The sequence below is a fragment of the Arachis ipaensis genome, chromosome B07 (genome assembly GCF_000816755.2).
Source record: "Arachis ipaensis cultivar K30076 chromosome B07, Araip1.1, whole genome shotgun sequence".
Taxonomy (NCBI): Eukaryota; Viridiplantae; Streptophyta; class Magnoliopsida; order Fabales; family Fabaceae; genus Arachis; species Arachis ipaensis.
The window spans coordinates 26,734,578-26,749,014 of record NC_029791.2 but is presented as its reverse complement, the minus strand read 5'-3'; the positions used below and the strand labels follow the sequence as shown (position 1 = coordinate 26,749,014).

At 33.6% G+C, this 14,437-nt stretch overlaps 1 long non-coding RNA gene across 2 annotated transcripts; it reads right to left on the bottom strand.

The window, feature by feature from the left end:
- Window positions 1,684-4,196, bottom strand: LOC107608588. 2 transcript variants are annotated; one of them, XR_002350712.1, is made up of 4 exons: window positions 4,158-4,196; window positions 4,005-4,086; window positions 3,779-3,892; window positions 1,684-1,702 (listed from the first exon to the last, which is right to left on the bottom strand). It is a non-coding gene; the product is annotated as an uncharacterized LOC107608588 (long non-coding RNA). The 2 variants fall into 2 exon arrangements; XR_001612926.2 differs by lacking the exon at window positions 4,158-4,196 and having other exon boundaries at window positions 4,005-4,145.

Sequence of the window (14,437 nt, the reverse complement as noted above, 5' to 3'; positions counted from 1 at the left end):
CATCATGCCTTTCACCTTCTTTATAATCAACGATTCAAGCAATTCGTTCGACTTGTCTCGCAAGGCGTTCGAATTTTGATTTGTGATCAGCCATCATAGGATTTAAAATTGTGGTCATTTGTTTGGCACTTCATCCATTTGAACAACTTGAGGGAAAGTAGACACAAAATGAGGTCGATTCATAAACCCAACATTCAAACCAACTCGATTGAGTACTTTTTCCACAATTCTTATGACTTGATAACGTTCACCACCATGATTAGCACGTAATCTGGCTAAAACCTCATCAGCATCTTGTCCACGGGGAGTTATATGAGGATTTCCTCTATTCAAAACATTATATTCATTTTGAAAAACATTTTCGAATCCTTCATTATTTCCTCTAGCATCATGCCTTTCACCTTCTTTATAATCAACGATTCAAGCAATTCGTTCGACTTGTCTCGCAAGGCGTTCGAATTTTGATTTGTGATCAGCCATCATAGGATTTAAAATTGTGGTCATTTGTTGAGTCAACAAATTGACTAAGTCATGATGACTTTCCTCTACTTGTCGATATACTGCCATAGTATTAGCAACATTCGAAGTAGAGCCCACATTATAGTCACGAGAATACTCGAAATGTTGTTGTGGGTTTTGAGAATTATTCCCTCCATTTACACGCCCAAATCGAATAGAAGGAATAAAGTTACCCACTGGTAGAACATAACCAGGAGGAAGACCATAAGTAGGCCAACCAGTGGTTAATGGAGGCTGGGTCAGTGGTAAAGTACCACGTGGACGAATATTGTGTCCAACACTCCCAGTTTGTGCGGTAGTAACCGCTATACTTTCACTTCTAATTACACCTTCTGAATGTGAAGCCACGTGCGTTGATTGCACAGTTACTGGTATGCTATCATTGGTAGATGAACCACCATTCACATTTGATAATTCATCAGCCATGTGAATGATCTTCCCACTTCTTAATCGCATACACCGAATAACACCAAAAACTATTTGACGCACTTCAATTTATAACTGTCCCACTGGGCGTGCTAATTTGTTTTGTCGATTTTTAGCAAATCGATGGTGGTTCGATTCTAATGGTCTGGGAGCGAAACCAACTCCTCCTTTGCAGGTACCAGTTTTCTATAAGTGCATCAAAGTGTCTTCGATTAGACGGGTATTAAATTAACAAGTGAATAAAAGTTTGTAGATAGATAAAAGAAGTTTAAAACAAGCAATTCGAAAGGTAAATTAACTGAAATCGGAAAAGGTTTGCATTGAAATTTAAAGAAAGCGATAAAGACGCCTTCAACTGAGTCAAAGGACTTTTAATGTAACACCCTAACTATCAAAGCTCACGCTTCCGGCTGCGCGACTCTGATAGCTCGAATATTACGACAACACTTATACTAATTAATACTAAAATATGAGCCTGTTTAAAACTTTAAATCGCAATACCGCTCCCAAAAATACTTTCGTTCGATAACGTACATCCATAAATACCATACAACTTACAACAACTCATAAAGAGTACATCCATATATATACATAAATATATATGTAAATAATATTACAAGCAATAATCAATACAATTCCTATCCCTCTTACAGATTATATCAAGATAAAGGCGAGGGTACAATAAACCATAACTAAAACAATATAGAGTATCACAACAATAATTAAATAAGCTCTTCGTAACTTCTGCGCCCATATCCTGAAAAGGGAAAAATGTAGGGGGGTGAGAACATCATCCTCGAAAGGGTTCTCAGTAGAGGGTTTTTTGGGAATTACTGTAATAGGATACATGAAGATAACCGCACCAGTGATTAATAACCGTCTCATGCCTCTTTTCAAAAACAACGGTTTACAATGAAAGTAAAGTTGGAAATCTTTTCTGAAAGAGGAACCGTTCAATTCTCAAAAACTCAAAAGCCTTTCAAAAGATTTATCTATGCTGAACCAAAATAGCCTTTCATATTTTTTTTTCAAACCAGAAATACACAACACAGAAACCAACCATCGGTCCATCTCATTTTAACCACGGCCCTAGGCCCCAACAATCCAACCAACAACCAATCACCACAATCCAGCAGCGTCCCAGATGCAAACACAGATAGGAAGTTCAAGCACAAACAAACAGTTATTACAAGTAGAGCAATTAGCAATTAATCACAAGTAGTTACAAAGGCAAACCAAGTACAACATGCACACCCAAACAATGTCACATAGATGCATATGATACATGCCTGTCCTAGTGGCTGATGATATCATCTGTCGGTTACCAAGCCAACCCACCGTGTCCGGTAGCTAACCCGAACACAGTCTCTCTGTTGCGCATTATTATCATTAGAGGGTATCTGCGCCCTGTCGCCATTAGAGGGTATTTGCGCCCTGTCGCCATTAGAGGGTATCGGTGCCCTGTCACCCTTACAACCAGAGAGAAAACACAAGCATACTTGCATACAACATTCATATCAGCCATCCGGCTTAAATTCACAATTCATTCAATTGCATACATGCATTTGTACTCAACCATGGATCACCATCCATCTCAGCCATCCAGCTCACAGTTCAATCCAGAACTAGCTAATTTATCAATAAATACAGCCCTTCGGCTTAAATTCATAATTCATAATCAGCCATACGGCCCACAACTCATTCGGCAATCAGGCATAGTTCAATAGCATACACAGCCATTCCGGCTCATAACAAAATAGCACTTCCACCATTCAACATCATCAAATTCATACATCGGCATTTAAGCCATAAATCACTTTTCTCAATTCATTCACTTTGAAATCAAGTTTCAACTCTTTTCAGCCTTGGCTTTAAAGATCTCATTTCTCAAATCATCTCAGGCTCGTAAGCCAAATTTACTCAAAGTGAGTTCCCTTTTTAAAACAAAGCCACTATCGGCATTCTCTTTCCAAAACTTCCAGAACCATGGAAAGTTAAAGATTCATTTTGGGAACATTCAAAATCACCCATCCAACAATGGGATTTTATAACAAAAGTTTCTCGGCAGAGTCTCAAGTCTTTAGGGAAGGTCAACCTATATCAATTCCTTAAAATTCATTGAAACTCTTAAAATCATGGATTCTCGGTTCAAGTAAATAAAACTGAATTTATTATGAAACCGACCATACAAAATCACAAGTTCCAACCCGGTCCAAAAATCAACTCGTTTGAAAAAGAACCGGTTCATTTGAATCAAACCACTTTCAAGTTTCTTTTTGGAACCCATTTTCCCAACTCTTCCAAAATGCCTCAAACTTAATTACTCAATCAAAAGTCTAGATTCCTTGAAATCACTAAAAGCTCCTTTTTATATTGAAATCAATATTAAAGTATCATTATTTCCTTCAATGATTCAAACGGTAAAAATAGTTCCTTTCTAAATAAGCCGAACTCAACGCATAAAGTTCATTAAATAAATTAAGCTTGAAAACATAAATATTCTCAATAAATAATTTATCAAAACCAAATCAATTAAAGCAACCCAGGCTGAATTTCAAGGGTATTCTATCTTTCACATCATCAAAACAATTGACTTAATTCAAACCAATCCTCAACGGAATAAACTCATATTTCAAATCTTTAAAGAGTCAACTTTAAAACATTACATTTCACAAAGCCGCACAACAATTCAGCCAAACAAACATTCATAAGCTTTCGAGACAATCAAATAATACATAAGGCCGATACAATCACCAAATACACATTTTCTCACATCAGTATCCATATGTAATAATTCCAATACATAAAGTATAGTTTTGGAAAGCACCCCTACCTCAAAACGCAAATCCATAATCCACACGCCTCATAAGTTCTTTTCGCCTCAACTCGAAATCAAAGGCAGCTTCAAAGCACAGCCCCACACATTTTCGCAGCAGCATAAACAGCTCTAAATTACAACAAGCAACCTCAGTTACTAAACTCTAAGAACATTAATACCGTAAAGGCTTTAATACACGTACGGGACACTAACGTATGGCTTTTGAAACATAATTTCTTACCGGAATTTCAACACGAAGCAGCTGCGATTTCGAACCGGCCCGGCAGCAGCTCCGGCGGCGGCCAGAAGCTCTGGTGGATCAACTATAAAAACCGCACAGCATCAAAACCTTCTCAAAGTCCAAAAAGGCAGAAACCTCAAATAAAACCCTTACCGGAAGAGTTCTCCGGTGACGGCAGCGAGGTTCTCCAGCAACAGAGGCTCGGCCCAAAGTTCCAGCGGTGGTCCCGAAAGTCAAAGGACTACTCCTTGCGGTTAGAAACATAGAGGCGCAGCTCCCTTCTCCAGCAGCGGCACCTGTGGCGGTCTGTTTCTTTGGTTCTTTCAATCAGCTTGCAGCTGCTGCTGCATTAGGTATCCTGGGGTGTACCGGGTCAGGGGAACCGGGTAGGGTTTTTAGGGTTAGGGTAATGTGTGTTGAGTTTTAGGATTAGAGAAAAATTTGGTTCAAGGGTAATTTTGTAATTTCAAATAAAAGTAGGGGTAATATAGTAATTGAAACCCAAATTAAATCCAACACTAATTGTACATAGAAAATACTATTTGCTCATCAACTTTACAAATTATTTTCAATAAAATGCCCAAATCTAAAAATTAGAAATAATATAATTAATTTCTCTATTTTTCAAAATAACAGTATTAATATTTAAAATATTAATTATTTAATCCAAATCATATAGAAATCCTTATTATTTCACAACTACCAACTTTATAAATTTGAATATAGAAAATAATACAATGATTGTAAAATTGGATAATAATCATAACTCATCTCAAATTCAATAAATCAAAACTTGCCTTAATTATCTTTAATAAAATGATTTCTGAAATTAAGGCTATAAATAATTATATGATTTGAGACTTGATCATAAAAAGACTTTTCAAAGGTTCTAGGTCTTACATTTGACATGAAAATTAAAGGTACTAAAATGTAAATTGTATTCGAAACTTAAATTGTTGCTTGAAACATAAATTTGCTTGAAAGTTAAAGTTTACAGAAAATGTAAATGGAAAATAAAGATATGTGGAAGGAACCCTACAGATAATTGACTCGAGACAAACTCAGAAAGTCTCTGGGATGTGAGAGTGCGTGAGTAATTTCTGAAGCGAAGTTCCAACCTTTATTCCCTAAAACTTTCTAATATTTATAGTCTGCTTTTGTAACCGATCACCGATTACATGGCGCTGACTTGAATGCGCACTACTTGATAACCGTCCCCACTCTTTTGCTAATGAAATGTTAACCATCAATTTCTCATGTGGTGAAAGCCTTCAACCTCTCCACCTATGTAACCGTTCGATCCATTATTCGAGCAACTATTCGATTTCTCCTTCGAATACTTTGTTCGATCAGGCCCGTTTGATTTAAGAAGGAATCCAAAATCGAGTCCATTACCAACAACTCCCAACTAATGCCTACACGTGCACCTTTTTTGATATCTGCCCTCCCTTCCGATTATTTCTTCAATACTTCGAATTAGCATCACCTAATCGAAATATTTTTTCGATTAACAGAATGATTATATAAAATAATTTATATGTGCATCAAAATTAAATTCTTTATTTATATATATATATAGAGATATATATATATATATATATATTTTCGATTTTCATTTTGATCTTATTTTCATGTGTATATGAACCTTCTTGTATAGAAACATTGCTATATGTTAAAGGCATCAATAAAATACGATAATAAGAGACACACATCCACGGAAGAATGTTTTGCTAGAATTGTATGCTTCTAATGAAACTATAGCAATATATTTAGAATTATGTTAGGCACTTCTATTTCATTATTTCATTGAACAATATTGATATATGTTAGACACACATCCTTATCGTAAGTAAAACACACCATCATCATTTTTTTTCATCTATATTACTAAGTAAAACACATATTTCTTGTCTATATTACCAAGTAAATTATTAAGTCTAAAGGTTTAACTGAGTGTTTACTTTTTTTTTTCCAAAGAACTAAGTTTTTACTTTATAAAATAACATACGTTAAACATTTTTTATTTGAGACAACATTTAAAAAATATTGTCTAAAAATTAAAAAAATAATAGTTATTTTTGATATATAGTAATGTTTTCAAAACTAAGGCAACACTTTTGGAGATTTTACAAATGCGGCCCATTAGATCATAAGCATTAAAAGTAGTTCTTCAAAAGTGTTATTTATTCTAATGCATGAAAGTGTAGCATATTCTATACTCATTTTACAAGTAGTTAAAAAAGGTCTCTTCTCTACTCATTTTACAAGTAATTAAAACTTGTTTATTCTATTACTATGGCAATCCATGGAAGTGTAGCATATTCTACCCACTTATAGCATCACTTTAGCAACGTTGTCTATTATTACTTTGACATCACTTCAGATATGGTACCTAATCTTTTATTATTACTATATGAAATATTTTAAAATCATTGCTTCTGTTTTTTTTGTCACAGTACTACTTTGCCATTACTCTCAAAATACACAATATAGACTATTTATAAATAGATACACTAATTCATTGAAAGGTGATTCTGAATTTGAACTCTGGATCCAAGACGAAGTCTGAGAATTTGGAATCGTTGTGCCTCTTATTCGGCACGGCCATACCTCTTGTTTGGCACCTCGAAGGTGCACGAGGTTCAGAAGTAGTAGTCTCAAGCGGAGAATCCCTTGAAAGACTTCTTGACAAGTTTGAAGAGAACAAAGGCATTAGTAGTTGAAGGAATTTTTGCTTTTTTTTTTTTAAATGTCCAAGACCAAATTATTATTCTGCCTCTTAATTTTAAAATGTTAAAAATGTCTTCTTGAATAGGTATCACACGAGAAATGCATAATGTGTGCATCAATACAGTGAAATTGGGAAAACTGAGTTAGGATTGGTAAAGTGATTATGAAGGTGATGAATCATGAATGTATTTTGTGATTATTTTTTTAAGTTAAAGAGGAAAAAATAATTTTTGTTTAAATATTTGGAGAAAAAATTGAAATTTTAAAAGAAATATATTGATTTATTTTAGACAATATTTATAGTAAGAATCTGGTTAAAAATTAAAAAGCAACTCTTATAAAGTGTAATATATAAATACCATAAATATTATCTACTAAAGCAATGTTTTTTAATTTGTTCTTTAAGGTTGTGTTTGGTTTTGAGTAGTTTTGAGTACAGGATAAGATAGGATACTGAAACACAAAAAATAAAGATACAACAATTAATATTTTTATATTTTATTTGATGATAAACTGAATATAAGATAGAACAAATAATAAAAAATTTAGTTTATCTTCATTTTTTCCTTATACAAAATTTAAAAAGAAAAATAGAATGAAAAAAAATATAATTATGAAAAATTAATAGTGATAATAAGCTGAGACACGGATTTTTGAAGGATACGGTGACACATAAACATACATAAAATACATGTATTTGGTGTCCTTAAAAGAAGATGAGACACGTAGACACATTGATGAGACACAAATATTTACTCTTTTATCCTTAATAATTTACTCTTGTCCTTATTCCATTGGTGATAATATAGGGGTAAAATTGATATTTAGTTTATACTGGTGTGTCTTGTCCAATATCACCAAACACAATAAAAAATTTGTGTATCTTTGTGTATATGTCTCTTTGTGTATTTGTGTCTGTGTCCATGTATTTAAAAGACAATAAACAAATGCAGCCTATGATAATAAAGACACAAAATATACTAATTCAATATCGCAAGATACAATGACTCGATCTATATTTTATGAGTCCAGCTAGGGAGACAATAGGATATCTGTACAATGTGTACAATGGGCTGTTTATATGGCCCAATATGAAATAAAATTAAAAATAACCCACATTTATTCTATATTCAAAAGGGATGTTCATTTTTTATGTTTAACAAAACCACATAATTCCTAATCCTAATTTTCATCCATTCCTCTCATCTCAACCGACGGTAACCCTATCCAGAACAGCTACCCAAAGTCGCCGCTGAACATCCCATCCCCGCACCTCCACCCGACCTTGAACCTGCACCGGCGGCGAACAAAACTGCAGCGCCATTGCCTCCTTCGCACGCGTCGACCCTCCCAAGCAGCAACCGGTTCGCTCCCTCGCCGCTGCACGTCCTACCGCCACAGGACCTGGAGCCTCCATCAGCGCCGACCCGAAGTGCATCACCCCTCCTTCCTACGCGCGCGTCGACCGTGCCTGGTGACAGCTATTTCGCTTGGCAAGGGAACTCTGGATCGGGTGCCTTTTGCAGCGCCAATAACACAGGTCGGGTGAGGGAATCCATTCTGTTTCTGAGGGAATTCTCTCTAATTTTTTACCAGGTTATATACCGAAGAGCATCTTGCACTGGGTTGCAGAGGACATAGTGAATAATTACCCGGTAACTGCGTTCCAACTGTCCTAAATTCTGCAGTCGTTAAAGAAAAATCAGATGGGCAAATGACTTGAATTTGGTTAAGCATTGAATTCATGATCGTTAACTTTCAACAAAGTTCTCGTGATTTAAAGTAGGCCGCTTATGTTTTAGTGTAAAGTTGAATTTGCTTTTTTGGCTAATGTACTGGTTAAAGTATTGGGAGTTTATTATGGGACACTAGCAGGACGTAGTTGTGGTCAATCTCTTTACTTTTTGAATTCTTGTGACTCCGTTGATCTATAATTATTTAGGCATGACATAGTTACTAGTTAATCAAAATGAACATCCATGTTGTTTATGAAAATAACCATCTATATGCTTATTAAAATGAACATCCAGCTTCTTATGTCTTGATTCAGGGATTCATGTTTCGTATCTCAAAAGGGAATGACTTGAATTTGGTTAAGCATTTAATTCATGATCGTCAACCTTGAGCAAAGTTCATGATCTTTAACTTGAACGGTGCTATAGTGAACACGGGGCGAAGCCCCGAATCAACCATCGACTTGTACAGTAATTGTGAACATCTAGTTATTCATAGACACGAACATCCAACATATGTATGTAAGTATAATAATAAAGTCACTACGCTAAACATATCGTTTATCAAATTAACCATCTAGATACTTATCGATACGAACATCCAGCTAATTATGATTGATCTAGGGATCTCTATTTCGTTGCAAAAACGTACTAGTGTGAACATAGAGTTAGCAAGAAGACATGATAACTTAGAAACTTCATAGCAGGGGTCCAGGGGAGAGCTTAATTGGCTTTGCTCTAACTTTTTCATTTTTTTTAATTCTTTCTTGAAAGTGGTATTGTTTCCGTGTCACCAACGGACACTGCTAGTCTTTGAGGAAACTATAATAAACTTTGGGGACCATATTTTTTGTATGGATATAACAATAATTCATGTTAGTTGTCTTATTTTAATAATTTGTACAATGATAATATATCAATTTATTGTTTCTAAAACAAAGGGAAAAGAATGCAGTTACATCAACGCAATAACACATTCAATCTGCTCTAGAAATAATGTTTATCATCATACAATATAATAACTAATAAACTAACAGAAATAATCATATTCAGTACATAGGTTGATTTTGCAACAACTTCGTCATACATAATCTCTTCTACACTGAGAAGGTGGTCACCTAAATACATCAAGAAGATGAAATTGCCAAACTCTTCACCCGAAAAGCAGCTGCTATTCATGATTTCTATGGATCCAAGTGTTGTCTGTTTTCAGAATCTTTGACCTTCTCTGCTCAATCTTCAATGTATCTAGTCACACTGCAAGACTCGGAGGTTAGTAAAAAAAATTTCAAGACTAAGTGTTTGTCATTATGAAAATCAAGCACATACTTATCATTCTACAAACTTTGTTTTCTTTTTATTTTCTATACCCTTTTGTGAGAATGCATAATAATGCAGTTATGTGAACATCTCATAACACAATGTTGGATCATTCTTTAATTATGTCCCAAAAGATCAAATATTCTATAACAAACTGCACATATCAGGATAACCAGACCATTGGCTAAATTTATTGAATGCCTATACTTTATTTAAAAAAATAATAGAAAAAAAAAAGAATGAAACTCACCATTAAGTGAAGTTGATAGAAATAAGCAAACAATCCTGATTCGATATCTCTTGGAGAGCAAGGCTCTTCTTCAATACCATCCCAAAAGCTTTGGTCTTCTGAAAGTTACAAAGTAATAATTTCTATAAAATTCATCTTTGGAAACAAAAATTTCAATGAGTAAATTAAACATCCAGCATCATGAAAAAGAAACCCCCAAAACATAGAAAAAATAAATTTAGACTAAAACAATAAAGAAGGACGTTTATTATTCCACAAAATTCTCATGATTTTTTGCGATTTTCTAGAAAAGAAAGAGATAAAGGAAGAAGAAAGAAAGAGATTTCAACATCATTGTGTTTAGGATAAAACAAAAAATGAGCAACAGGACAACAAGCCACAACAAAATTGAGGAAAAAAAATGGTGAATAAAGGATTTATTTTAACGGTTTAAATAGTAATAATTTTGTTCTCTATTCATGGTCAAATTCATATTCATGTTTAGGCAGAAATAAAAACTTATTTGTTGCAAATACAATAATGATAAAAATAATATACAAAAAGATAGATAGATAGATACAGAGACTTACAGAACCATTAGTAAGAGAGTTGTGATCAGTTGGTCCTTGAGTTCCCATGACTAATCAGAATAATGATAAAAAAAATCCACAAAATATCCAACAAACTTTTATTCAAATCTGCAAAATTAATGACACTAAGAACATACAAATTGAAACAGCACTACAGAGAGAAGATTATCGTGTTGGTGGGCGTCAGTCGCGGAGAGCAGAATCGCAACAAGCCCGGTAGTGAGCAGGGAGGAGGCCGTCGGGCAGCAAACGGTGGCGAGCTTCAATGACCGCGCTAACGATGGTCGGAGTCGTTGTATCATGGTGGAGGGAGACATGAGGGAGGACGCGCCCACTGGGGCGCGATTGAGGAAGGTGACACGAGGGGAGCTTGGTGCGGTGGATGATGGCAGCATGAGGGAGGAAGCGGGGACACCGGTCCTAAAAGGAAAAAGAAGAAGAACGGCGCTGAGAGGAGATTAGAATTAGGGCTGCCATTGTGTTGAGGTCACCGAGGAGAATTCTAATTTTATTCAAATTTTAAATATGAAACAATTAATTAGTTACCCATAGTTTAATTTTAATTACAATTAAACTCCTATTGTATGCATTGTATAATTAGGATATTGGTTCCTCATACTTTTCCATATTTTATCTATCAAAAAGAATTTTGTATCTCAAGATCCTATCCTTGACCTAATTGATCAAAGAAAACACTTATAAGATGTTGGCTAATACTTTTTAAGTGTCGTCTTTAGTACATATTGCAATAGCTCAAAAATATTGTAATGATAACATACTAAATATAAATGAAGTGTAAAATTAAAAAGGATCAGACCTTCAAACTTATTGGTTGGAAATGGATCCTCCTCTCATACATAATCAGAATCCCCCCAACCAGCTAAGAATTTGATATCTATGAGTTAGAAGGTTACATTCACCCACAAGATACATGAGTATATAATCTCATGAGATGTGAGCTTTATTATGCATATGCATATTGCTATAGTCTATTAGAATCAACAAACATGCATGTAAAATGATGTTGCTTTTCATTCAAATATGATGAACCAATTCTCTGATATCCTCAGATAATTGTTGGCTTGTTGCCTATAGAAAAATAAAGATAAATTTAATTTGGAAATCATACGCTTTTTCATAAAATCTTTTGCATTAGCACAATGTCATTCATTCTTAAGCCATAGTTACAAAACAAAATAATTGGTTACGCTATTTGGGAAATTCTATGGTGTGGTTATACTGAACATCCATACATGTGGATTTGACGTATTTTTCTGTAGTGCCTTACACGTGGAAGGGAATCTGATGTGATGACTGCTCTAAAAAGCTAGCATGTACTATTCTTTGCAGTGTTAGTTGACTTAGTAACGGTAATAATTTCAGTTACGTAGATTAATTAATGGAGAGAAGAGGCCTAATTTTTTTTGTAGAATGGATTAATGGGCAACGTGAATTAAATGTTAATAGGCTGAGATGTAATCTTTCTTGAAGTATTGAACTAACAGGTTAGGACTACTAGTAGTGAATGGGTTAAAAGTGAAGTTTTTTGGCAAGTGGAAAAAAATTTGTGGAATGAGCAGGATTCGTTTATTATATTAAAGAATGACCAGTGCCTACATTAAGGCTAATTTTTTTTGTTATGGAAGTAGAAGTGGTGATATACCTTAACATTGTAATTTTTGGTGTTTTTTAAAACTGTGGAAAGTACACAAATCGGAGGGTCCGATTTCTGTACGTTAAATTTTTTAATTTTTTTATCACAAATCGGACGGTCCGATTTGTGTACCTCTAGAAATCGAACGGTCCGATTTCTGTACCTTTAATAAATCGGACGGTCCGATTTCTGCTTCTCTAGTTAAACGATTCCGCATTTGAGTATAACACCCCAACAATCCACATTTTAAAAAAACACCACTACCACTTCAATATTAAAAATAAAAAATTCCCTACATTAACAATGAACTAATTGAGCAGAATTTTTTAATTATTGACCTCTGTTATAATAACGAAATAGATTTTTTATTATGATCATATTCATATTAGAAAATAATTTTAACTGAACTTAATGTGAAAAGTGAAGTTAACTTTAAAAGAAGGAAAATCGACAAATAAATATATCTGTATTTTCAGTTACATAAAGAAAAGAATACGAATTTTATTAAAGTGGGATAACTGGTATTGAAGTTGCATGTAGATGCAAAAAAAATTATGAAGTTAATTACTACTGACTATATGCTAAACCTAAAAAAAATTATAAAATTAAAATTGAAGTAGTTAAATCCTCTTGTTGTGAAAAACCAAAAAGAAGTCTCTTAAATTAATGCAAGATATGTAGAAATAAATTTAATATTAAGTTTTTTCAAATAATTGTGGCGACTTGAGATTTTTAGGTGTGTGCTTGCATTACGGTATATAAATTGGTATAAAATTAATTTTGCAAATATGATTTTGATGAAAAGTTTATCTTAAGGTGATTTACGTTTGACTATCTTTATATAAAAATAGATTATAATAAAAAAATATTGTTTGGATTACGCTACTGAAGATCACTTTTAAATAAAAAATTACTAAAATAAACCTCAACTTACAATTAGATCTATTATAAAATAATCAATATTCAATACAAGTAAACAATCATTAAAGATTAGCAGAGAGGAGAAGCGGATTAAGCCACCGCAAAGACACCCACCAGCTTTTACCGTCTCCTCCAAAGCGAAACGGACAAGGCTCTCAATAATCAACACTTGTATAGTATGACACTAATCTACACACACAGACATACACAAAATAATTCACAATTCCATTCCTATCTTTTAATTAAAAGCTATGTTGTGTACTTAATCGATAAATGTTGTTACATTATTCGACCTTTCCTTTTAAAATTTTCATATATTCTAACATATTAAATGAGGATAAAATGATAAATATGTTAAAATATAAGTGGTTAAATTTTAAAATAAAATAAACTATTAAATTAAAGAAAATGGTGCATGAAAAAGATGAAGTAGAGCCAAATTTAATAATTAATTTTTGATAACTAATTTTTTATGTAAATATAATATTTTTATATAATTTGTCTATCAGATCAGCATGTGATGCAAAATTCTAGAAAAATGGAGAAAAAGAACACTATACAAGCAGATTTGGAAGACTGAGCTTCCTCAACGCCTTAAAACCTTTAGTTGGCTTTCATAGATGAAGATTACTCTCCAAGATGTCATGAAAAAGAGGAATGTTGCTTCATGTTTGGGATTAATTATCCTACATCTCTACAGTGTGGATTAACAAGTTTCACAACATGATTATGAGAATTGAGTCGAATTAGCCGGTTTAACTAGGTTAACTAAAAATCGATCACTAGATTAGTTCGATTCAAATAAAAAATTGATTGTGTTTTGTCGATTTTTAACAAATCGATGGTGGTTCGATTCTAATGGTCTAGGAGCGAAACCTACTCCTCTTTTGCAGGTACCAGTTCTATAAGTGCATTAAAGACTCTCGAATTAGACCAGAATTGGAACAAGAAATAAAATCGAAAAATGCCAAAAAGATAAAAAGAAATGAAAAAGAAGGGATTCGAAAAGTAAATTGACTAAAATCGAAATGTTTTGCATTGAATTGAAACAAAGCAGTAAAGTGCCTTTGATTGAATCAAAGGACTTTTGACATAAAAATTAAAAGTGCTGAAATGTAAATTGGGCGAAGGAATTAAATATTGCCTGAAAGATAAATTGGATAAGAAAAGTAAAGTTTTACAGAAAATGTAAATGGAAAATTAAAGACAAGTGGAAGGAACCCTACAAAAATTTGACTCGAAGCAGACTCAGAAAG